The 23,252-nt window shown below is 39.9% G+C and overlaps 1 long non-coding RNA gene across 7 annotated transcripts in view; it reads right to left on the minus strand.

Moving 5' to 3' along the window:
- LOC117089787 overlaps positions 1-23,252 on the minus strand; it is a 48,033-nt gene that overhangs the window by 12,520 nt on the left and 12,261 nt on the right. For 2 of the 7 annotated variants that reach the window (XR_004439748.1, XR_004439750.1), the window contains exons 3-5: positions 17,245-17,951; positions 7,855-7,999; positions 5,600-5,637 (exon numbers count right to left, since the gene is read on the minus strand). The exons of 1 other annotated variant lie outside the window; for it this stretch is intronic. This is a non-coding gene — a long non-coding RNA (uncharacterized LOC117089787). 4 more of the 7 variants (XR_004439747.1, XR_004439751.1, XR_004439752.1 and 1 more) reach the window with 3 other exon arrangements.

The raw sequence follows: 23,252 nt of genomic DNA on the forward strand, positions 1-23,252 counted from the left end.
CGTCATAAAGGTTAGGGAGGGCTGGTGCTCAAGCTGCATGGTGGGTGTAGCTAGAGGTAAAACTAAAAAGTAGGAAGGTCTTCTATACCATGTTAGATGCTTCGAGTCTATCCACAGAGCAATGAGAAGCCATTGGAGAGCTTAAGACAGGAAGTGGCATGATCAAATTTCCAAATCAGAATGATTTAGATTGCATAAATTATTTTCATTCAATGCATATGTGTTGAGAGTTTATTTTGTTTCAAGGACCTTTCTCAGTGTACAGGTACAGCAAGAAACAAAAAGCCTCAGGAAGTTTACAACCTAGTGGAGAAGACTAGACAATAAGCAATCAAATAAAAATATAATGCAATTTCAAGCAGTTGTAAATGTTTTGAAAGTAAATAAAGGAGGGTAAAGGAGTTGAAAGTCATGAGGTGTGTTTAAAATGGAGTTAGGAAAGCTCTATTAAGAAAGTTACATTTGAGCAGAGGTATCAGTGAAATGAAAAATGGGGAGACACATCCAGAGAGTTCCAGGTAGACGGACAAGGATGAACACATGCAATGGTTGTGACACCGAAATCAGCTTTGGATGCTTGAAGAAAGTCAAGGCAGCCAAAGTGACTGGAGTTGAGTGAATGATGGGGAAGAGTGATATGTAGTAAGGATGGTGAGGTGGGCAAGGGTAGATGAAGGTGGGTTGTAAACTGGAGTTGAGTTTTATTCTAAGTGTAATGAGAAGTCACTAGAGAATGCAAACTAGGGAAGCAATGGTACCTGATTTACTTTCAACAGTATCTGACTGACTCTGATGGATGTATGAGAAATAGACTGTAGCAGGACAGGAAAGAAACCAGTATAAACATTTAGGAGACTATTACAGTAGAGCAGGCAGAACAAGACAGCAAAACTTGGAGTCCATAGTGGAGATGGTGGGATATGGAATTGGTAAAACAAACATAACTTCCTAATGCACTGGATGTGGGGTATGAGGGGAAGAGGAATCTTAGATGATTCCTAAAATTTAGCCTAATAAATTAATCAGTGGTGGTGCCATTTCCTAAAATAGGAAAGATTGTGAGAGGGGTGGTTGGTGGTTAGGAACTGAATTGTGCCCTACCCCTAAAATTCCTGTACTGAAGCCCTAACCTCTAATGTGACTATATTTGGAGAGAGGGTCTTTAAGGAGGTAATTAAGGTTAAATGAGATCATAAGAGTGGGTCTGTAATTCAATATGACTGATTCCTTATAAGAAGGGATAGACACCAGAGATGTGTGTGTGCAAAGAAAAGGCCATGTGAGGACATAGTGAGAAGGTATTCAAGGAGAGAGATACCAGGAGAAACTACTGCTTGATCTTGGACTTCCAGCCTCTAAAACTGTGAGAGGACAAAATTCTGCTGTTTAAGTTTCCCAGACTTATTTTGTTATGGCAACCCTAACAAACTAAACAGGAGTGAAGAGATAGTTTAAAAAAAATGAGGAGTATCCTTTTTGACATGTTGAGTTTGAAATACCCATTAGGCTTCCAAGCAAAGACTGAATAGACAGGTGTACATATAATTCTGAGGCTCAGGAAAGATGTTGAGGCTGGAGACATAATGGAAAGTCACCATTTGTTATGGGGAAGCACATATTCCCCAGTCTTTATGTTTGTGTAGGAAACCTCCATCAATGTTACAACTGTGACTTCTCAAGAGTGACTCTTCCTAGGGGAGAAGAATTGTCATAACTGATTGGTCAGCTTGGGAGAAAGAACTCAGTATTAATGGTTCATTCGTTTTCTTGTATCTGGAAGGGCATATCTGCCTTCAGAGAATACACATTTTTTAATCCTCCATGCTGTGAGTTTTTCACACACCAATCGGCACTGGAGGAGGCCTGTGGCTGCCCAAATGTTCTTGTGTTTGTGTGGGTTAGTAGGTGTCTCAATCATATTTTCCAATATAAATGTTTTAAAAATAAGTAATAAGGGTAACATATTTATCTCTTCTCTTTGATTCCTATCTCTATCTTGCAATTGATTCTAATGTCATGGTTGACTAGATGAAGTCACCTGTTCAGTAGTTATTGATAGAGAACTATCTGCCTGATAAAGTGATAGACACACCATTGTCTGGGTCTGTGTCACAGACCAGTGTACTGGCTGCAGAGGAGGTGGGGAATTCTCCAAATATAGGCAGTGTGTTCAACAGTGTTGAGAAGCCCAGACGAGTGATAACATAAAGTGATAGTGAGAAATAGTTCCTGACACATAGTAAGTAATGGTAAGCTACTCTTCATAGACAGGAAGAGCTGGATATGGGAATGAAGCTAGTTAAATGGACCGCGCTGGGAGTATAGCAATATTGAGAAATGAAAGCCCTGAAGAGTATCTGAGTAACTAGTTGGGAAACTGGAGAATGTGTCTTTATGTGTATGCATGCATGTGAATGCACCAGCACTGTAGCTGTTGTAGTAGTGGAAGGGCAGTTAAACATACAAAGCTTTAATGATGACAACTAAGAAAATAATGTTTGTATCATGGTAATATGAAAGGTGTTGAATTTCTTGTCCTTATCAGTTATCAATTTCTCCATAACAAATCCTGATTTAAAACACAAGAATTTATCTTGTCCTAAATTGCTATGCCTTAGCAATTTGGGCTGGGCTCAGCCAGTTTGTTCTTTTGCTGGTCCTGCCTATAGCCACTTATCTGGCTGCAGTCATCTGGCAGCTTAACTGAGGCTGGATGGTCTCACTCACATGGCTGCAGGTCGGCTCTCCTTGTTGACCAGGTGTGGTCTCTCATTCTCATGGAGGCTGGCCCAAGCTTCCTATCTCACAGCAATGACAGCCTGAAAGCAGAAGCTGAAAGGCCTTTTGCTGCTGAGACTCTGAAGTCATATGATGTCCCTTCTGCAGACTTCTGTTGGTTTTAGGCAAGTCACAGGGCCAAATTAAGCGGAAAAAGAAATAGACTCTATATCTTGACAGGAAGGGGTGACAAAGTTGCATAGCAAAGAAACATGTGCATAAGAATCACAAGAATTGTTGTAGCCATCTTTGTAAACTGCTGAACAGTAGTCTGACGGCACATTTCTTGTGTTGTTACCATATGCTCACCAAATAGAATCTCAAATGTATAAAAACTTTCCTACCACCAACTATACCCACAATAAGAATTATACATGTTATGCTATGTGTGTGTTAAAGGTAGGAATAAGTAAAGGTGCAAGCTGGTATGGAGTTTGCACTTTGATGTGGTATTAACTGTGGCCAACTCTCCCTTGATGAGAATATAGGTAGCTGGCCAAGTGGAACAAGTGTTTTTTGTTCAGGATGTTTCTTCTCCTCACTTCCACTAAATCTACTTTATTCATATTATCTTCAAATCCCAGCAAGGGCGTATGAAGATAGAGGCCATGCAGCAGGTTCTATCCAAGAATCCAAAAGCCACATTTTCCTTGGTGTAGAAGTCAAAGATGACCCTGTTTTGTGATGGTCCACGAAATCATGCAGAGACCTTAGGAAGATTGCTTCTTGACGTTTTTAAAGCAAAACTTTACTTGATTAGCTAGGGCCTCTGATTTTCAACTCTGTTTTCCTTTCAGAATTTGAATTCAAGAAAAAGAATATCTTAACAGGTACATTGAAGCATAGCTCAGGTGTCAGACTGTCTGAGACCATACACTTAATGGCTTTGTGACTATGGAAAAGATAATTAAACTTCCCATGACTCAGTTTCCTCAAGTGTTGGGGTCCGCGTGTTTTCTAAACAAAGGAATGAACACACAAGACAACACAAGACAAGACAAACATGGCGGCCGCCCCGAATGGCCCGCTCTGCTTTATTTTATACAGTCGTTTGTGGAATGTTGCCAAGTCACAAGACACATTGTTGTTTTTCTGACCTTTCCCTGACTTTCTGGATTTTCAAGATGTTTACACATAAACAAGCCCCCAGGGTCTGCCGTTTGCAGCTGGCTCCTTTGTCCTCCCTGCAAACACGGAAGGAACACCCTGCTTTGTTTGCAAGAGCAGGACTTATTGGGAACATCTCGTTTGCGAGCATGTAGTCCTCTACACTCAAGTATAAACTGATGACAACAATAGTATCTACTTCATGCAGTTGTTGTAATAATTAAATCAGTTAATACCTGTAAAGCTATTGAAAGAATGCTGAACATACAGTTAGCATTCAAAATGTCTTAGTTATTATTACTGTTGTTGTTTTATTGCTGTTGATTTTTATATACCACATAAGGCATGATGAAAAATTACAGAAATATAGACAAATATTCCCATTTTTTAAATGCTTGTAGTTAAATTGGGAAAACAAACTATGTATACATAATATATTTAAGGAGTAGTTAAAAGACCATATTTGAGAAAAACAAATACTTAGACTAACAATTCACATGATTGCTGAGGATGATCAGCATGGGGAAAGATGATCAATACAGGGATGTGTCACTTAGAAGGAGAATTTTGGTAGAGACATCAAAGAAATGGTATGTGGTGGGAGAATGGCCAGTGTGCACAACTGCATTCAATTACCCAGCCTCCCGGTCCCCCATGCTTAAACATGTATATGGGGAAGTGGTATACGCTTTTCTATTACTCAGACTTGATTCTTTGAAACACTGCCACCCTACCTTTTAGAGGGTGTGCGTCAAAAGTACAGTTACTTGTCCCTTTAACATAATACCAGTTAACTCATACTGGGTTGCTGATTTTGTTTTCTCTTCAATAGGTTAGTTTTCCACAACACTATCAATTTCTTTTTAAAGGAATATGAGAGCTGATTCAAAGAAAATGCCGTTAGCTCTTCTTGGTAAGAGCAAGGTATTTCTTAACCTTTCAACATATTTTTTGCTTCACTCACTCTGCCCAGATTCCCTTCTCTGGTGGAAGTATGTGCATAAGTCTACAATTGCATTTCTTTGTGTGTCTGAAATTTTATGTGGCAGTTTTGCAACAACTCCAAATTCTTAGCTTAATCCACCTTAGAGGTTGTAAACATTTATTTCCACTTTTAGTCCAGTGACAAAGAACTTTTGGCCCTTCTCTCTCAAGATTTTAATGTGTTGGTGTGTTTGCATGTATGTTTTAATATTTTGGTGTACAAATGGTTTCCTGTGTTGTCGATGTCAAACTGATACCCGTGTTCTCCATTTTAATCCACACTGAACACTATATGAATTGTCTTACTAAAGCACAGGCATGATTATACACTTCCCTTTCAAATACTCTTGATGGCTGCCTATGGCATGTGACATGTGACATTCAACATGTTACACGTCATGATTCATGTGTCATACTTCATATGTCATGATTCAAGATATGATTTATCATGTTTTGATTCTGCATGCTGTAGGAAACATGTGACAAGTAACATTCAGGGCCCTTCACAACCTTTTCCTAGTCCAGCTTTCCAGGCATCCGTCACCCTTTTCAAATCTTGTGTGAGTTCTTAGACCTTGGTTGCTTTGATTACACAAACACCTCTCAGTAGAATGACTTTTCCTCTTTTCTTTTGGGCCATTTTCTGAAGACCCTTCAAAGACTTTCCCAACTGGCCCCTCCAGTTCTAAATAATTGTTCTCCTTCTGGGCTCTCATAGCTTTTGACTTACCCCTCCAACTGGTTGTTAGTAGTTGCTGAGCTTCTAGCCTGTAACAAAAGCCATAGTTAATTTAGAAATATTGAGATAGCGGGCATCACAGACTATGACTGCCTTCTGGATCAATGGAAGATTCTAAACAGTAAATTTTAAAGCCTCCAATTTGTTCAGTTCACCCACACATTTGCTGTTCTTGGGGACTCTAGATATCTCAGAATTTTATTAGTTTACTTAGAAATCTGAGAGGACATTGTGAGTGTACAAGTTGAAATTAGAGGCACCTACTCTAGTGTGGGTGCCCGTCTGGTGTCTAGGGTTTGAGGTACACTATCTCCTTCAGACCTCACCAAGGTTGGCATCATCATATGCACTTTACAGGGAAGGAAACTCAGATTCTGAAAGCCAGACGCTGTGCTCCAGAGGCACATGGGAGGCAGGGAAGCAGAGTGGGTATAAGCATGGATATCTGCAGCCCAGCTGCCTGGGTTTGAATTCTGGCTCAGCTCTTTAGTAACTTGTATCCATTGCAAAACTTTTCTGTGCCTCAGATTCCTTTACTATAAAATATGATGGTGGTATCTTCAATAAGCTGATACATGCAACGCACTTACAACAGAGCCTGGAATGTAGTAAGCACATGTAAGTGTTAGCGATTATCATCATCGTCATCATTATTAATTTTAATGAGCACAGAACTAAAGAGTGAATGAGTCAGGATTTAGATCCAGATCTGCTTGGCTGTAAAGGTTTCCATTTTTACTTGTCAGATTACCTCCTGCTGTGTCCATTTGCCTCGAGATTATAGAGTGAATAGTCCTCTTCAACTTTTCTCTCAGAGACCCAAACCCTTAATCAAATTATTTTAGTTTAAAATGTATGATCAGTACTTCCTTCACACTTTATGGAGGTTGAAGGCTCCACAAGAATTAGTATGAGAGAGTTCAAATTCTGCTTCCCTTCAAAGGCATGGTAAAAACCATAGATCCTCTTAGAAAAGTTGCTCTGGAGTAGTTCACTGTGTTTGTAACATTATCGGAATTTGCCTAATGGTGTTTGGACCTTCTGCACAAAGTCAGGTGGTTAGAAAAGCCTCAAACCAGCCTGAGCATACCTGTTAATACAGCACATACAGCCACTCTCTCTACCTTCTGTCCCTTATTGAGGGGTGAAGGAAGGTTTTGGAAAGTTGTAGGAGTATTTCTTCCTCTCCACCCCACCTTCCTCCTTCCTCTGTTCCTCAGAAAGACATGGGCCCCACATTGCTCAGGAAGAGCACAGCAGAGGTGAGAAACAGATAAGAAAGGTGTTACGTCTGGCATGACTGGTTTAGGCTTAAGTTTGGGCACCCTAAATAGCCATGTAGGGTGAATGTTTTCTATACACTGGCTGCTGGCTGTAGCTTGCTGTGACTGCATTCATAGGCTACTTTAATTAAGCAAGAGGCTTAGATTGTGCGATGAGTTCCCTGAGGGTATCATGCTTTTAATTTAGTTAAATTCAATTAAATCCATCTATTCATTCTGTGCCTCAAGCTACAACAGACTAGGTTCTGTGGAGATAAATTTGTATAAGACAAGATCAGCAAGGTCCAAAAGTTCTAAGTCTTGTTCAGGAGACCAAAAATAAATAAATAACTCTAACCCATGTGGTAAGTTCTATGGTAGAAGAATCCATAGAGAACTGTGAGCCCATGCAAGCAGGAGAAATGGCCCAGATGACTGGCTTGGGCGGGTGGTGGTTTGAGGTACCCGTCAGAGGAAAGCTATCTCTGGATAAGAAATAGAAAATTATCACAAGGGGAGATGAACACATCAAGCAAAAGGCAGGGAATGAGCTAAAGCTTACAGATGTGAAAACACCCAGCTTATTCAAGTGAATCATCTAAAATAGTAGCTTGGAAGTACTCCAAATGTTTTATAAGACTACAATAGCCGTATGAACAAGTTATTTCCATTTCATAGATGATTAAACTAACTTTTCTAGTGATATGGCCAGTTCATACTAGGTTTGAACAAGACAAGCTACCTCCAAAGAAAGATATAATGACTAGCCATTAAATGTAACCATTATTCTCTATGCTACTTCTCTAGATTGAGCCTTCTTAACTAGGGTTAGCCATCAGAGTCATTTGGAAGATTTCTAGAAATGTAAAGATTATATTATATTCCCTGGAGAGGGATTTAGTGCCTCCCCTTGGTAAATGGCTCCACCAAAAATGGTAAATGGCTAATTGTTCAAAACTGAGCCCTGAGAGTAATTCCTGGCACCTCTTCTTTCTTTATCTTCTACATCCAGTTTATCTCCAAATTTTCTCAATTCTCCACCAAAAATTTATCTCCAATCCTTTCACTAGTTCCCATCTCAGCTTCCAGGCTTCAAATCCAAGCCTCCGCAAACCAAATGATCTCTCACCTGCATGAGAACAGAAAAGAGGCAATTGGATTTAGCAGGGAGGTCATATTTCAGCTGATTTCACTTAAATGGGGGAGAAAAAAGCAAATATAGTGAATTGTGAAGCTGAATGAGAAAGCAAAGAGTAAATTAAGTTATTCTCATGTGAAGGAAATGATCATAGCTACTAAGTGCCAGACTCTGAACCTGGCACCTGACATTCATTATTTCATCACTGCAGCAACCATATGAAGGATGTTCTGTAATCTCCATGTTTGGAATGAAGTAAAGAGTCTCACAGAGGTTGAGTAATGTGCCCAATGTCACATACTTCGAACATAGCGACACCAGGACCAGGCCCAACTTTAGAGTCCATGCTCCTAACCACTGAGTCAATGGCTCTTGAGTGTACAGGGGAATCATGGTGGTCGGTGACTTATTAAAACCACTACCATCAAGCAACTGTAATTAAATAGGTCTGGGTGAGGGCCTGGGAATCATTGGTTTTAACAAGTGATTGGTTTTGAGTGATTCTGAGGCAGGGAGCCCAGGAGTCCCACTGTGTGAAGCATCACTCCATGGTGTGCATCACAAGAGAGGAAATCTGAGGTCTCCTATAGCTTCTGATCTAAGCCTTGGAGCCTCCATGACTCCATTTTGTCTATATAATTGATAAAAATGTTTCCTCACAAGTCTATGATAACTAAATGCATAATTTATAGAGTTAATATACAGTAGGTACACAATAAATGTTGGTTTCTTTCCCCTCTCCTAGACTTCTCTTTCAAGAACTTTTACTAGATTAGGAATGAGAGAGATAGACAATAATTTGAAGTCGTGTCAATTTCTGGGAAAGGTTTTTTTTTTATTTTTATTTTTTCCTATCTCTAGTTTTCAAATAGGAAAATGGAGGCACTCAACAGTGAAGTAACTTGGTCTCGGTTCACAGCTAGTAAGTGGCAGCCCTCTTAACTTCCATGCTATGCTTGTGGGTAAGTTAGATTTGGAAAGACATCTGTAGTCAACACTTGTTGAATTGAATTTCAAACTTGGCTGATCTTTCTATTGCTTTGTTCTTACGACCTTTCCTTTCCCCTTTATTTGTTGACTTTGGTCTTTGACTCTTCTTTAATATATGTCCTTTTATTTTTACTATAAACATCAAGTCTTTTTGGGAGACTACATAGTATTAAAATCAAATAAATGTAGCCAATATGTGAGGTAGTGGGTAGATCATAAGCACGGTTAAGGAAAATTTGCACTGTTTGGGATACTTGGAAATGGGAAATCTCTAGTAGAAGCTTCAAGAACTTTAGAGGCTTCAAAGTAGCACATATGAGGTGATGAGAAGGTGAAGCCTCTGCCAGAGGGGTGAGATTGCTTGCTCCTGACACCTTATCTCACCCTGGGTGAAAAGATCAGCAAGTGTCCTGGGATCTTGTCTTGGTCCTTCCCTTCCAAACCTTACATGTACTCTACCCTTTAGGGGTGGCTTGTTTGCAGCTTTCCTCTGCTTATGTCTTTATCATGGAGAAGCATGTGACCCCACATCCCTCCTTCTGTGGCCTTACTTTTAGAATGTGAACACATAATCCAGCCCTGAGTTGAAGCCCCTGCCTGCATTGTCAGATAAAAGCTTTGTGTCCATCTGGCTTGCCTTAGATAAGACCTCAGCAAGAGGTCTTACTGTGTTTTTGATTGGTATTTTGAGCCCTTCCTTCTTCTCCAGGTGCTTTTGCTCTGCCCTGGGCCAGAGCAAAAAATTGTGTTTGTTCTAACATGTTTTATATTCATTCGATCTTGGTGCCTGGGTTTTTAGTTGCCCTTTATCTCAAAATCTGTTTGTATAGTACATTAGAAATGGGCATTGCTCTTTTCACCAAGAATTACAATTAATCTGACCATCTGAAAATAGACTCCATTCTATTTTCCAAATTTACATTAATGTAATGTATTAGGGTTCTCCAAAGAAATAGGGTGTGTGTGTGTGTGTGTGTGTGTGTGTATAATACATTTATTTTGAGGAAATGGTGTATGTGATTGTGGAGGCGTGGCCAATTCAAAATCTGAGGGAGATGGTTGGCAGACTGAAGACTCAGGAAAGAGTTGCAGTTCAAGTCCAAAAGCAGTCTGCTGGCAAACCAGGAAGAGCTAATGTTGTAAATGAAGTTCAAAAGCTGTCTGCTCAGTTCTCAAAAGAAGATATACAAATGGTCAACAAACATATGAAAAAATGCTCAACATCACCAATGATCAGGGAAATGCAATATCAAAACCACAATATGATACCACCTTACCCCTGCAAGAATAGCAATGATAATAACAAAACAAAACAAAACCAGTAGATGTTGGTGTGGATGCAGTGATCAGGGAACACTTCTACACTGCTGGTGGGAATGTTAACTTGTACAGCCACTATGGAAAACAGTGTGGAGGTTCCTTAAAGAACTAAAAGTAGAGCTACCATTTGATCCAGCAGCCCCACTAGTGGGTATCTAACCCAGAGGACAAGATGTCATTATACAAAAACATAGTTGCACACACATGTTTATAGCAGGACAACTCGCAATTGCAAAATCACGGAACCAACCCAAATGCCCATCAATCAACAAATGGATAAAGAAACTGTGGTAAACATTATGATGGAATACTACTCAGTCATAAAACGGAATGAATTAATGACATTCTCAGAGACCTGGATGAGATTGGAGACTATTGTTCTAAGTGAGGTAACTGAGGAATAGAAAACCAAACATCGTATGTTCTCACTGATACGTGGAAGCTAAGCTATGAGGGTGTAAAGGCATAAGAATGATACAATGGACTTTGGGGACTTGGGAGGAAGAGTGGGAGGGGAGCGAGGGGTAAAAGACTACAAATAATGGTGCAGTGTATACTGCTCAGGTGATGGATGCACCAAAATCTCACAAATCACCACTAAAGAACTTAATCATGTAACCAAACACCACCTGTACCCCAATGTCCTATGGGAAAAAGAAAGCCATCTGCTGTCAGAGTTCCTTTTTACTTGGGGACAGTCAACCTTTGGTTCTGATCAAGGCATCAACCAATTGAATGAGGCCCACCTATGAAATGGAGGGCAATCTGCTTTACTCAAAATCCACCAATTTAATTGCAAATCTTACCCAAAAACTCCTTTACAGAAACATCCAGAATAATGTTTGACCAAATAGCTGCCATCGTGGTCCAACCAAGGGGACACATAAAATTAACCATCCCACTTAGTGTTTTTCAAATTGGACCCTGTAGAAGGCATTAAGACATTAGTAGGTGAAATTAAGGGGGAGGAATTCAAACGTTAAATGTATTTGCGACATGTAACCTACTGTACCTCTCTCTTGGAGTGCCATATTGCACATTCATCTGCTAAAGACTTTGAGAATTTCTGAGGTCAAGACAACTGCTTGGCTTTGTGTAACTGCTCCCAGAGGAAGGCAGGGCAGCTTGTATTAGGTGGTCCTTCACCCTGCAGCCCCAACCTCCACCAATGCATTGACAGAAAGTGGGGCTAGGGTTGTTTTCCTATAAATCCCAATTCCTAAACCCTGACTTTCAGATCTAAATTGCACAGAAATGTTTGTCTAAGTGCTGAAAATATGTGCTGCGAGCTAATTCAATAAAATCGGATAATGATACATTCAGTGTTTCACGGGTTTTTGAATAAATCCCAGGCAAAATGGCTAAAGCTTCTGTATTGCAGTGAGCTGAGATGCCGTGGACAAGGCTTGGTCTTTCCAGCTCTATCACTTTGCTCTCTTGATAGTTCTTTCCGCTTTTGTTTTCATGTATCTGCTTCATGCCATTTAACCTCCCTCTTTTGCCACTTCATGCTTCCTCTCTATCCCCAAAGGAGCTCTAAACAAAACCAAAAGGAGGTATACCGCAGAAAGAGCAAAGCTGTTGTTGTTTTTATAGAATGCTTGCTGTTCTCTTTCTGCACTTGATGGCAAAGACCTCCTCATCCTGTACTCTATGCATTGCTAGTCGTCTTTCCTTAATTAAAGGCTGGAACTATGGTATGCCTGTGAAGTGATGATAATAGATATAATTAGTGATATATAAACTTAAGCTTGTTGAATTGAATTGAGTTCATACAAGTCAAACCAACAGAGGGAATCCAGATTCTTCACCCCCTCAAACCACTGGCCCAGGTTGTGTCTGTGGCTTTGACCTGACTTCTTGTGAAAAGTGTTTGGGAGAAGGAAGCTGGTTGCATGTGCTCCTCTCATTCCTTTCCTCTCCTTTCCTCTCCTCATTTTAGGGAGAATTGAAGGCAGCATTCCTCTGGTTGAGCATAGTCTATTCCTGCCTTCAAGAACAACTTCTCTGTTGAGGCTAACATAGCTGCATGTCCTCGTTTCCTTTCCTGGCCAGTGGCTGTCATGGACCAAACTTAGAGTAACTCCCCTGAATGCAAATGGGATAGAAGAGAGCCTCATGTGGTGCAAAGCATGAAGGTGGAACATTTGCAAACTCATCTCTCCAGTCCTGGCAGGTGGTGGATCAAAGCTTTCCCTAGTACTTAAAAAAGTTTAGATCCTTAAAGCAACTTGGCATGAAGAGTAAAACCAATTAAAAGGAAAGAAAAAACAAAACAACCTGTAAACCGCAATCTAGTAACTAGGGCTAAGGGAGGCAGGAAAGAAACATCAGAGTAGGATGTGCTACATTTCCATGCCACGCTACCGAGTGCAGGAGGCGGGCTTTTTTCATTTTTCTTTCTGATGAACTTAACACCCCCACACGAAAAAAAAAACATCAAATCTTCCCCAACTCAAAGCAGACTGCTTGTTCTGACATTCCAGGGTAACTAAAGGAGGCTTGCAAAACCCAAACAGGAAACTGGAAGGCAACAGCATTGGAATCTGCTGGAGAAGCTTCTCTAGTCTCTCTAATCCTTATCTAAGAGAGGTGCCTCTTGCCTCGTAGGCTGAGCAGGGGTGACTTTTAGCTCTCATAAGGTTGGGCTGCCTTGGTGAGGCCCCAACACCACTGATTTTGGCCCTTGCCAATCCTCTCACTTTGGCTGCATGGTACTAGTAGTGGAGACCAACTGGTCTCAGCATGCTGCGGTCTGATGGTTCTCTTGACACCAGCACTCCCAAGTTCAGTCTGTACTTCAGTTTTCTCATTAAGTGGGAGGCAAACAATATAGGTTATTATTAAGCAAAATCAAGGATGATATTTGGAGCTTGAATTCACTGGAACGTCATCTCAAGATCAGTTCCGTGGTCCTTCTTTCTATTCATGCTCTTTGAAATAGGGTGTCTGTGAAAATGTAACTCCTTTTGCATTTTCAAGTTATTTTGGAGGAGTTACAGTATATACATGGTGGTCAGAAATAGCAACATTAGCTTCTGAGAGAGACCACAAAAGAAAGACTGCACTTATAGTGGTTGTTAAAACTGGTTAAATTCTTAGTAGTCAATTGTTGAATAATTGAACCACAACCCACAGTTTGATTAAACTAGGTCAAATTTAAGTTTACCTTACTTGACTACTTGTAAAGTGGGCTGGTGTGGCAAAGAACCACCAAACAAGTGCTGCTAAACTGAGAGCATGATGAGATGGTTATTTATTGTATATATGCCTCTAGTCATGACAGTTTCCTGTTGTTACTGTGCCTTAGGAAGCAAGTATATCAGCTGAGCCAATATCACCTGAAAAACTCCACAGTTCCGAGGACTGTGCCCAAATGGGCTGATCCATTTACAAAACCTTTTCTGGCCTGTTTTCTCATCTAAAAACCTACCACATAGCAGTGTCTGAAGATTCAATGAGATAATACATCTACCCCCTGACAAAGAACAAGGAACACAATAAGGAACTAAAGAAAGAGTAACTATTACTTGAACCTAGGACATTGTCACCATCCTCCTTTTGCATAGGAGTAAAAGGAAGCTGAAATGCTGGAATGATTTCCCAAGGTCACAAGGGTAGAAAAATGAAATGATTCTATGAGGCCTGGCACATGAAGGGTATCCGAAACATTTTTTTTCTCTCACTTCCCTAACATGTGGTTCAGCCCAAGGCAAGAGCACAGAAGGAAGTTGTATCCTTATGTTCAGAACATTGACTACCATATTGTAAACTGAGCACATGGGGAGCCAGGCTCTGGTCAGCTTTATGGTCAGCAAAAGTTCATTAACCAAGAACAAGACCTTAAAGGCAAACTTGGATGGAATCAGGAAAGTCAGATGGAAGGTAGCATGTTCTGAGATGCTCACTGGGGAGGGCAGCACAAAAAGTGTGTGATTATGGCAAGAGGTTGGGGAAGTAAGGTTTGAAATTGGGAAAATGATGGAGAAAGCAAGAAGATGAGGCATGCAGAGACTTATTTTGTGCTGAATTATTTTGACTAGGGATGTATTCCTCAAATTGGCATCTGAAGACCAGAAAACCATGGATATATTCAGGTGGATTAGTGAAAATTATTTTTCATTAAAGAGGCCTATACATGACTCAGCTTGGAAAAATGCTGAACAAAGGTCATCTCTACTTCAAATAGATAACTTCACTGATTGGACAGTGCCTTCATAGTGGTCCAGCCTTCAGAACCACTCTGTAAATCAATCCTTTCAATGATACAGCATCAAGCTCATCAATGATGGTTTTGCTTGCTTCAAATGATTAGCACCATAAAGCTTAGTTCCTATTCCATAGGTGTTCATAGAGTCCCTTGGGTGTAGTGGTAAACATTCGTACATGGCAAAGTTAAATCTAAAAATATCTGAAACGCTCTGAATTAAAATCATCAGATTATTATAAAGATCAGCTTGAGATAACAACTATCAACACTTTCAATTTCTTAATTTTAGAAGTTGCTTTTATTTTATTTTAAAAACACAGCAATTCTTCTTTCAGTGGGCTTCAAATATTTTAATACTGCAGCACCAAATTCTTAGCTCTGACCACAGTGAGTACTGCTTCCCTAGTGTATCTCTACATACTGGAGGAGATGATGATAAAGCCTAGGGATGGGGGAGCCACCAGATGGAAAAAGACAAGATCTCGGAATGACTGAATGGAGGAGAGCTGCCCACTTGCCCAGGAACTTTTATGAGAGCAAGAAACCAACTTCTAGTGTGTTAAAATTCTACCTTTAAAAACTGTTCCAGGCCAGGCACGGTGGCTCACTCCTGTAATCCCAGAATTTTGGGAGGCTGAGGTGGGTGGATCACGAGATCAAGAGATCAAGACCATCCTGGTGAACATGGTGAAACCCTGTCTCTACTAAAAACACAAAAAATTAGCCGGGCATGGTTGCAGGCACCTGTAGTCCCAGCTACTTGGGAGGCTGAGGCAGGAGAATGGTTCAGCCCAAGGCAAGAACACAGAAGGAGGTTATATTCTTATGTTCAGAACATTGACTACCTCATGTAAATTGAGCACATGAGGAGCCAGGCTTTGATCAGCTTTATGGTCATCAAGAGTTCATTAACCAAGAACAAGACCTTAAAGGTAAACTTGGATGGAATCAGGAAAGTCAGATGGCAGTGAACCCAGGAGGCAGAGGTTGCAGTGAGCTGAGATTGGGCCACTGCACTCCAGCCTGGGCGAGACTGACTCAAAAAACAAAACAAGACAAAAACACAAAAAACTGTTCCAATCTAATAATTCAGCTGGGACAAAATATATATTCTGATACTGATGCATCTGAGTTCTTATCTCAAATGGCAGAACACTTTGATTCCTAAACAGTACAGTTAAAATAAAATATGTGTTACTATTAAGTGCCAGTTATGGTTCTAGTTATTTTAAACATATTGTCTTATTTCAGTCTCACAAGAACTTTATGATGTACAACGTTTTTAATCTTTACTTAAAAGATGAATAACTGAAGAAACCAAGGCACAAGGAGGGGAGATATTTTGCCTAAGATCACATAGCTGTCAAATGGCCAAGTTTGGAATTTAGATACTTGGACTCAAAAGTTGTATTTTCGACCATCTGGATGGTATTTCCCTTCCTCCCTTGTAGGTAGCTGTCACCCTGTGACTGAGATCTCCTTAACAGAATGAGAGGAAAAAGGAAAATTCACGCTACTTTCAGTCTGGTCCATTACAAGTTCCCATAGTGTTCCTCCATGCTATTTCCCCTTCTACTTGGTGGACGCAGATGACTATGAAACCCTAGCATATGGGAGAGCCACTGATGGAAAGAGTCTGGATCACTGAATGACTGCATGTGGAGAAGATTCCTACCAACCTCACCATGAGCCATCCCGTGAGCAAGAAATTAATTTCTATTGTGCTAATCTACTGACACCTGGGAATCTGATTGTTTCTAAAACTTATCTTACCTTAACTAATAAAGAGCTTTCTAAAAATACAGTTTACTGGTGTGAACTCCAGACCTCCTAGGTCAGAATCTCTGGGATAAAGACTATCTATTTGTAATTTTTAAAAGATCCCCCATGCAATTCTGAGGTGGCTAGTCTTTAGCAGTATTGCACTTCATATCACAACTGACTTTTTCCTTTTCCTAGCTAAATTCTTCTAATTGGATATCGTAAGAAAATGGTTTTCCATTTTTAGTTTGCCTGATTTTTTTTTTAAAAAAGCTATAGCTCAACCATTTCTATTGCTTCAGAAGAAGCTTCACTTATTTCTTTAAGAGTCAACCCATTTGACCCAGGGGATTGAAGATGTATCATCTCCTCAAGAGCACACCAAGTCATCTGTTTCCTTCTTTCTTCCATCTCTCCCTTCCTCTCTCTCTTTATCTCTGCCTTCCTATTCTTCTGTCTTTCTATCTATCTGTCATGGCTAAGTAGCCTTCCCTAAAGTATTTTCCTTCTATTTTATGTATAAATATAGAGGTTTTGCATTGTGCAATTCCTTGAAAATAACATGTGGCAATTACACCATGAGATTTCATCGGCTGTTCATGTTTTATAGTGATTAATTTGAAACTGTGTCTGATATTTAAATCTTAGAGGAGAGAGGGCATTAAAAGACTCTCAGGAATGATTAGGTCTCCACCAGCTATTTTTTCAGTTTAAAATTGAGATTGTATATCTTGCACCGTTTCATCCATTATTTATTTTTCCTGACTAAAATAGATTATTGAAACTCAACACAGGGATAAATTTGATCTCTTCAAATGCCTTGAGTGTTTATAATAGGATGATATTCTTATTTGTCAAAGGAGTATGTGAAGAAAGTCTTTGATATATCTAGATCCACCAATAATTAGTAGAGCTGCATCATATAAGGATAGTTAATGATTCACAGAGTACTTACTGTGTGCCAGTTGCCCTTCTAGGGACTTTGAATAACTTAAGTCCTTTAATTCTCAAAATAATCCTGAGTGGAGTCCTGTGTTTATCTTCATTTCATAATGTGGAAATTGAGGCATGGAAGCACACGGGAACATGCCCAAGGTCACACAACAAGGAGGGGTGGTGTTGGAACATGAACCCATGTAGTCTGGCTTTAGGCCGTGTGCCTTTACTACACACACTGACGGGTTTTATGGATAAGCACTGTTCCATGTGATTTTTAAAAATCGTTCTAAGGGTATATTCGTTTTCTATTGCTTTGTAACAAGTTATCACTATTTTAGAATCTTGAAACAACATGCTCTTATTATTTCACAGTTTCCATGGGTCAGGAGTCCAGGCTTGGCCTGACTGGGTCCTCAGGACAGGGTCTCACAAAGCTGCAGCCAAGGAATCAGCTAGGTCTAGGGTCTCATCTGAGTTTCAAAGTCTTCTTTCAAGCACACACGCTTAATGGCAAAATTCCTTCCTTGCAGCTGCAGAACCAATGGCAGCTTGTTCCTTCAGTGCTAGCAGGAGAATTTCTTTCTGACTCAGTGAAGTCCAAACCCTCTTTAAAAAGGCTTCCAGCTAATTAAGTCAGATCCAGCAAGTATAATCTTCCTTTTTGATGAACTTTTCAATTGATTTGGGGCCTTAATGATATTTTCCAAATCTCTTTACTTTCACCTGTAATGTAATCCAATTATGGATGAAATACCTGGGCAGAGATCATGGGGCTGTCTTAGAATTCTTCCCAGACAATAGCACAATGGGCATGTCTGATCCCTTCCTCCATGAGTGAGGGAGATGGCTAAATACTGATGGTTTCATTAGAATTTGACTCATTAATCTCAGCTTATAAAAAAATCTGGAATTTGTTTTTCAATATTTTATACATAAAAAATTTCCTTCTTTAACTTTTTTCTAGAACTCTTTATAGAAGATTGATGGCATAAATAAATTAGGAAATTTTTTGAAAATTATCTTGTAAATTTACTCTGCTGATTAGTTTCCTGAGACATTTCTTAAAACCACCTTGTTACTTTTGTCCTTTGATGACCTGTTGGATAAAAATCAAATTCCTTAGTGTGTGACAAACCAAATATCTTATGCACTCAGCAAATATACCATGTTGTCTTAGCTGCTTGCTACTGACTTCTCCTCCAACATTTTACTCTAAAAAGTGGAAAGGAAGAAGGGAAGGAGGGGGAAAAGGCAGAGAGATGGTTACTGGATTAAATTTGAATCCCTCAAGAAGTTTCAGGCAGACCCCAGGCCCTAAGAATTCATTGATCAGTAACCCATAACTTGCAATCTTAGCTGATCTGAGATAATATTCCTTTTCTTGGAGGTTAAAGGTTATTTTACCCCTGGGAAGGTATAAACTAACTAGAGAAACATTAATAAATGAATTACTTTAAATATGAGAAGCAAATGTATAATAATAAATATTTCCATCCTGTGTATTCTACTGTTTATGTTATTCCATTCCTCTGCTTCCAATGTACAATATTATTTACTTATTTATTTAGCATATTGCTTATTATCTGCCTCCCTTCTTCCCACTCTTTCCCATCCTGTCAAGTATAAGGGCAAGGGTCATGATCTATTTTGCTTACTGAGATAGTCAACCATCCAGGACAAGTTATTGAATGAATACATAAATAATTGTGGTCTGTTCTTAGGATTTTTGAATCATTTAAGAAAAGTTAACATATTGGATTTGTAATTACATTGAGACTTTAAGGATCATTGTTTTGGTTTGGTTTGGTTATTGGGTTTTTCTCCTGTTTGAGCCTAACACAGATTGGAGGACATTTCCAAAGAGAAGGAGGGCGCAAGGGGAGAATGGCTCTGTGTGTGTGTGTGTGTGCGCACGCGCACGCACGCATATGTGCATGCATGCGTGTGCACGTTTTTACATGCTGTATTGTGGCTAAGTCAGAAGACAGGATTGTCTGTCAGTATAGGCCTTCTGAGGGTACAAACCCTCTAAGGAATAAATGCATCTGGAGAAATTCTAGTTCCTGCAGTTTTAACCCAAATTGATTTCAAGAGGCACACAGAGATCTTCCCTCTAGAGAGTAGGTGCAGGCATTATTACCTGCCCTGCCACCTTTAATTTTTCTGAGGAAACTGAGAATTAGAAAAATTAGGTGCAAGAGGGATAATATTTTTGGAATTTCTCCAGATACATCTTGATTTGTGGGTGAACTAGATTTCTGTCTCTGCAACTTGTCCACCATGATTTCTTTAGGAGACTATAAATGTCACCTCAGAAAGGATATGAAAAGAGGATATGTAAAGAGGATATATATATAAAGAAGTCCCTTACAGGTGTTAAAAAGAAGTGGGATGTTTATCCTTCCATGCCAGTGGACTGCAAAAAAGGAGACAGAAAAGAGAATTGGAGAGGCAGGTTTTTAGTATATTCATTCTGCTAAGAAAAGTCCAAAGAAGAGTCCAATTTTTCCCCATCACTGTTTGGAGAACTGAGGGAAAAAAGACCAGATTGGAAGACTCTTTGTTAATATGTGAGGTGATATAGTAGTGACAGTCTTGATCCTATGGGTTCTGAAAAGTTCCTTGAGCCTTAACAAGCAGACGTATTGGTGCTAAGAAGACCAGGGAATTGACAGAGGTCTGAACATGCACAGAGGCTGTAGAGAAGGAAGGCACAACCAGAGGCAAATGGCCAGGACCAGAGGGCATGCCAGAAAAATGCTCCAAAGACCCATGTAGACTGAGTGACATATCAGCTGGGAGGGGACTATCCATGCACTGAGGATACAGAAGGCTCTGGCATGCCTTTCCCTTGCTGCCACATGATTATATCAGCCCCAGCCTCTGAGAAGAGAGAGGAAGCTGGGAAGACCCAGCATTGGGAAGAGAGGAATCTGGGAAGATCCAGAGGAAGCTGGGAAGACCCTCTGGGGAGAGAGAGGAAGCTGGGAAGATGCAAAAGTAAATGCATCATGGGGGAGCCCATTTAAAAGAGAAGAGACTTTAATACTGAATATTGACAAGTATAAAAGGGTGCTATCCATGCACTGGTACCCAGTGAGGCAAATGTTTATGAGGAAGAGTAGATCTATTATAGAAAACAGAGAAGCTGCATTTTCTTCAAATATTTAAAGTTTTTATCCCTACTACCCCAGGGGCTTACCCAAGCCCACCCAGGTGTGAGGGGGCATGGCTTCAACCTCAATCCAGATCCCTAGGGCAAGGCTTTTTCCAGTAGACCCAAGAGTACTGTTTTTGAATGTCAGCAAAACTTACAAACTGTTGCCACATATAAACAAACACAGCCTCAGATAATGCCCAAATTAATGTGGATTCTGCAAGCATTAGAGCAATGGAGGCATTCAAGTTTGGGAAAGGAGGAAATCCATCTGACCCGAATTCAGGAAGGGAAGGTGATGAGGGACCCTTGAGGGACACATGGGAAATGAGAAGTTGAACTCTTTCTCGGTGTCACTTCTAGTGTGGACTCATGGTGGTTAATCAGGTGCCCAACGCAAAAAAAAAAAAAAAAAGGAAGATGATCAGCTTCTGTGAATCTGTGAACTATGAACTCACATTGAGCAGGTTCTGGGTAGGCTTTTCCTCTGGGACCCACTCAACTCCATTTGTATTCCCCAAGGTATCACAACAATAAGAACAGCCTGGAGTGGAAGATTCAAAAGATTCTTTTCATATACCCATTAAGCACAACTGGGGCTCCACCTCACCCATTTCTAAAGAGGAAAATGAAATCTGACGATAAAAGACTGATTAAAAAGCTGGAGTTGAGGAACTAGAAATGAAACAATGAGATATTTTAGTCAGAAATGGACTCTAGTAATTTTAAGATAACAGAACATTTATGTAATGCAATTATATCTAGTACTATTATTAAAAAGTGAAAAAGAAACATTGCAATTATCTCAAGTATTTTAGAAGTATAAAACAACATACTAAATAACACACACCCTCAGTCCTTATATCTAGAATAAATATGGAGTATTTTGACTAACTTGTCAAGATGATTATCTCAGTTCTCCAGTTTACTTTTACCTACTTAGAGAGACTTGAATGCAGCACATGACAACACGTGGCTCACTGATACTTTCTGCTGCACAAATGCAGCATCAGTCGTGATTATCCTCAAACCCAGAAGGGCTCCTTTGGATATAGTAATATCATGTTAATTCCAAATAAGATGCAGTTTCCCTCAAAAATCCTCATCTATGAAATGAGCTCCAGAGATTTTTAAGCAAGGGGGGCAGGTAGGAAATGATATCCTTGTAATGGATAAGGTGCCATCTCATGCAGAGAATAGAGATAGACCAATTGGGTCTATGTCTAAGATCAAAATCTCCTGCCCATCCAAGTTGCTTCTAGTTTGGAAAACTACTGGCAGAATTAAAATAATTTTTAAATCATTAAAATAAGTAATTCACCCCCTTTTCCATGTATGCACCCTAGCAAAGATTTTTAAAAGGGTAAGGGCTTAGGTGGGGAAGAACATAGAAATGTAAAAGGTGGGAGTTGAGGGGAGGGTGGTGAGAGGAATAGGATAAATTTAAATTATCTGACTCTGAGATCAAAATACTATTTATGGGGAGAGTCCATTGACGCAACATCAGCAGAATGTGCAGTTTGATTTTCAGTTCTCCAGGGCAGTGCTGGGTCTGTGCTATGCACATGCATGCTGTGTCACCACTACCCCTGTTACCCACCATGTGCATTTGCTGGTTTAGGAGAAGGGCTTGGCCCTGTTTTAGAGAGAGGTTCACTGACTCACACACAATTTGAACTCAAAACCTTGGTCTCATTGATTCTAGACCAGCTCATCCCTGTTTTGCTAGGTAAGATTGCATTCACCAGGTAATATTTTTCTCAAACATCAACAGGAGAGGAAACATGAAATTTAACACTGCCAACCCATTTCAGTGTTTAACCTAAATCAATAATGTAATTAAAAGATGTAAATAAATTACATTTTTGAGAACACGGTTGAGGATTTTAAAAAGATAGTTTTCCCCTCCTAACGTTTTCCTATCCTCATTTGCAGATAGCTTATTTGTCTTTGGCCCTCAGTGCATGCTGTGAACTGCTTTCCCTCCTGGTATGTTTCAGTAGCAGAATATTAAACCTTTGTTTTTAGGTCTGTGTTCTGGTTCATGTTAGGGTTTGAGTTCATTTTTTGAAGTGGCCACCTAGAGATTTCAAACCATGAAATCAGAGAATCTCACAAACAAGTGGGCATTGTTTGCCCTATTTCTTAATGTCTTATGCCCTCTGGTGGTAAAATCAGGTGACCTCCTATATTTTCTTTGAATTCTCCAAAGTAAAATATTTCATTAAAATAAAATAAGATGGCTCTCTCCCTTTCTCTGCCATTGTGGTGTATGCGGTTGACTCCATTCCTCACCATGTCTGCTCGCAAGTTTTTCAGTATCAAGCGATTTCTGGCCAAGAAACAAAAGCAAAATCATCCCATTCCCTAGTGGAATCGGATGAAAACTGGTAATAAGAACATGTACGACTCCAAGAGGAGACACTGGAGAAGACTCTGCTGGGTCTGTAAGGACTTGCACACGAGATGGCACTCAGATTCACGCTATACTGGGGTCACTGGCCTCTTACCTTATCAACTTGGAAACGTTGCCACTATCCGTCCTGTTGGACATGTTTTAATGGATAAAATGTTTTATCTTTGTTTCTGTGCTCTGCGCTAGGTTGGTTCAGTAATAAATACGTGGAAACTTTTGTTTGAAAAAAAAAGCCAAGACAGCGTTTATCATGATTAGCAAGCTATTGAAAAGGTATATACACACACACACATATATATACATTATACGTGTGTGTGTGTGTGTATGTGCGAGTATATATGTGTGTGTATGCGTGTGCTCGGGTTTGACACTAGGAATGTGAGGTAACTATTGAGTAGCGATGAGTCTTGTGGTCTATAAAATGCGCCTATCCTTTATAGAGTAAGGATGC

This window comes from Trachypithecus francoisi, unplaced genomic scaffold (genome assembly GCF_009764315.1).
Source record: "Trachypithecus francoisi isolate TF-2019V2 unplaced genomic scaffold, Tfra_2.0 Lachesis_group11, whole genome shotgun sequence".
Taxonomy (NCBI): Eukaryota; Metazoa; Chordata; class Mammalia; order Primates; family Cercopithecidae; genus Trachypithecus; species Trachypithecus francoisi.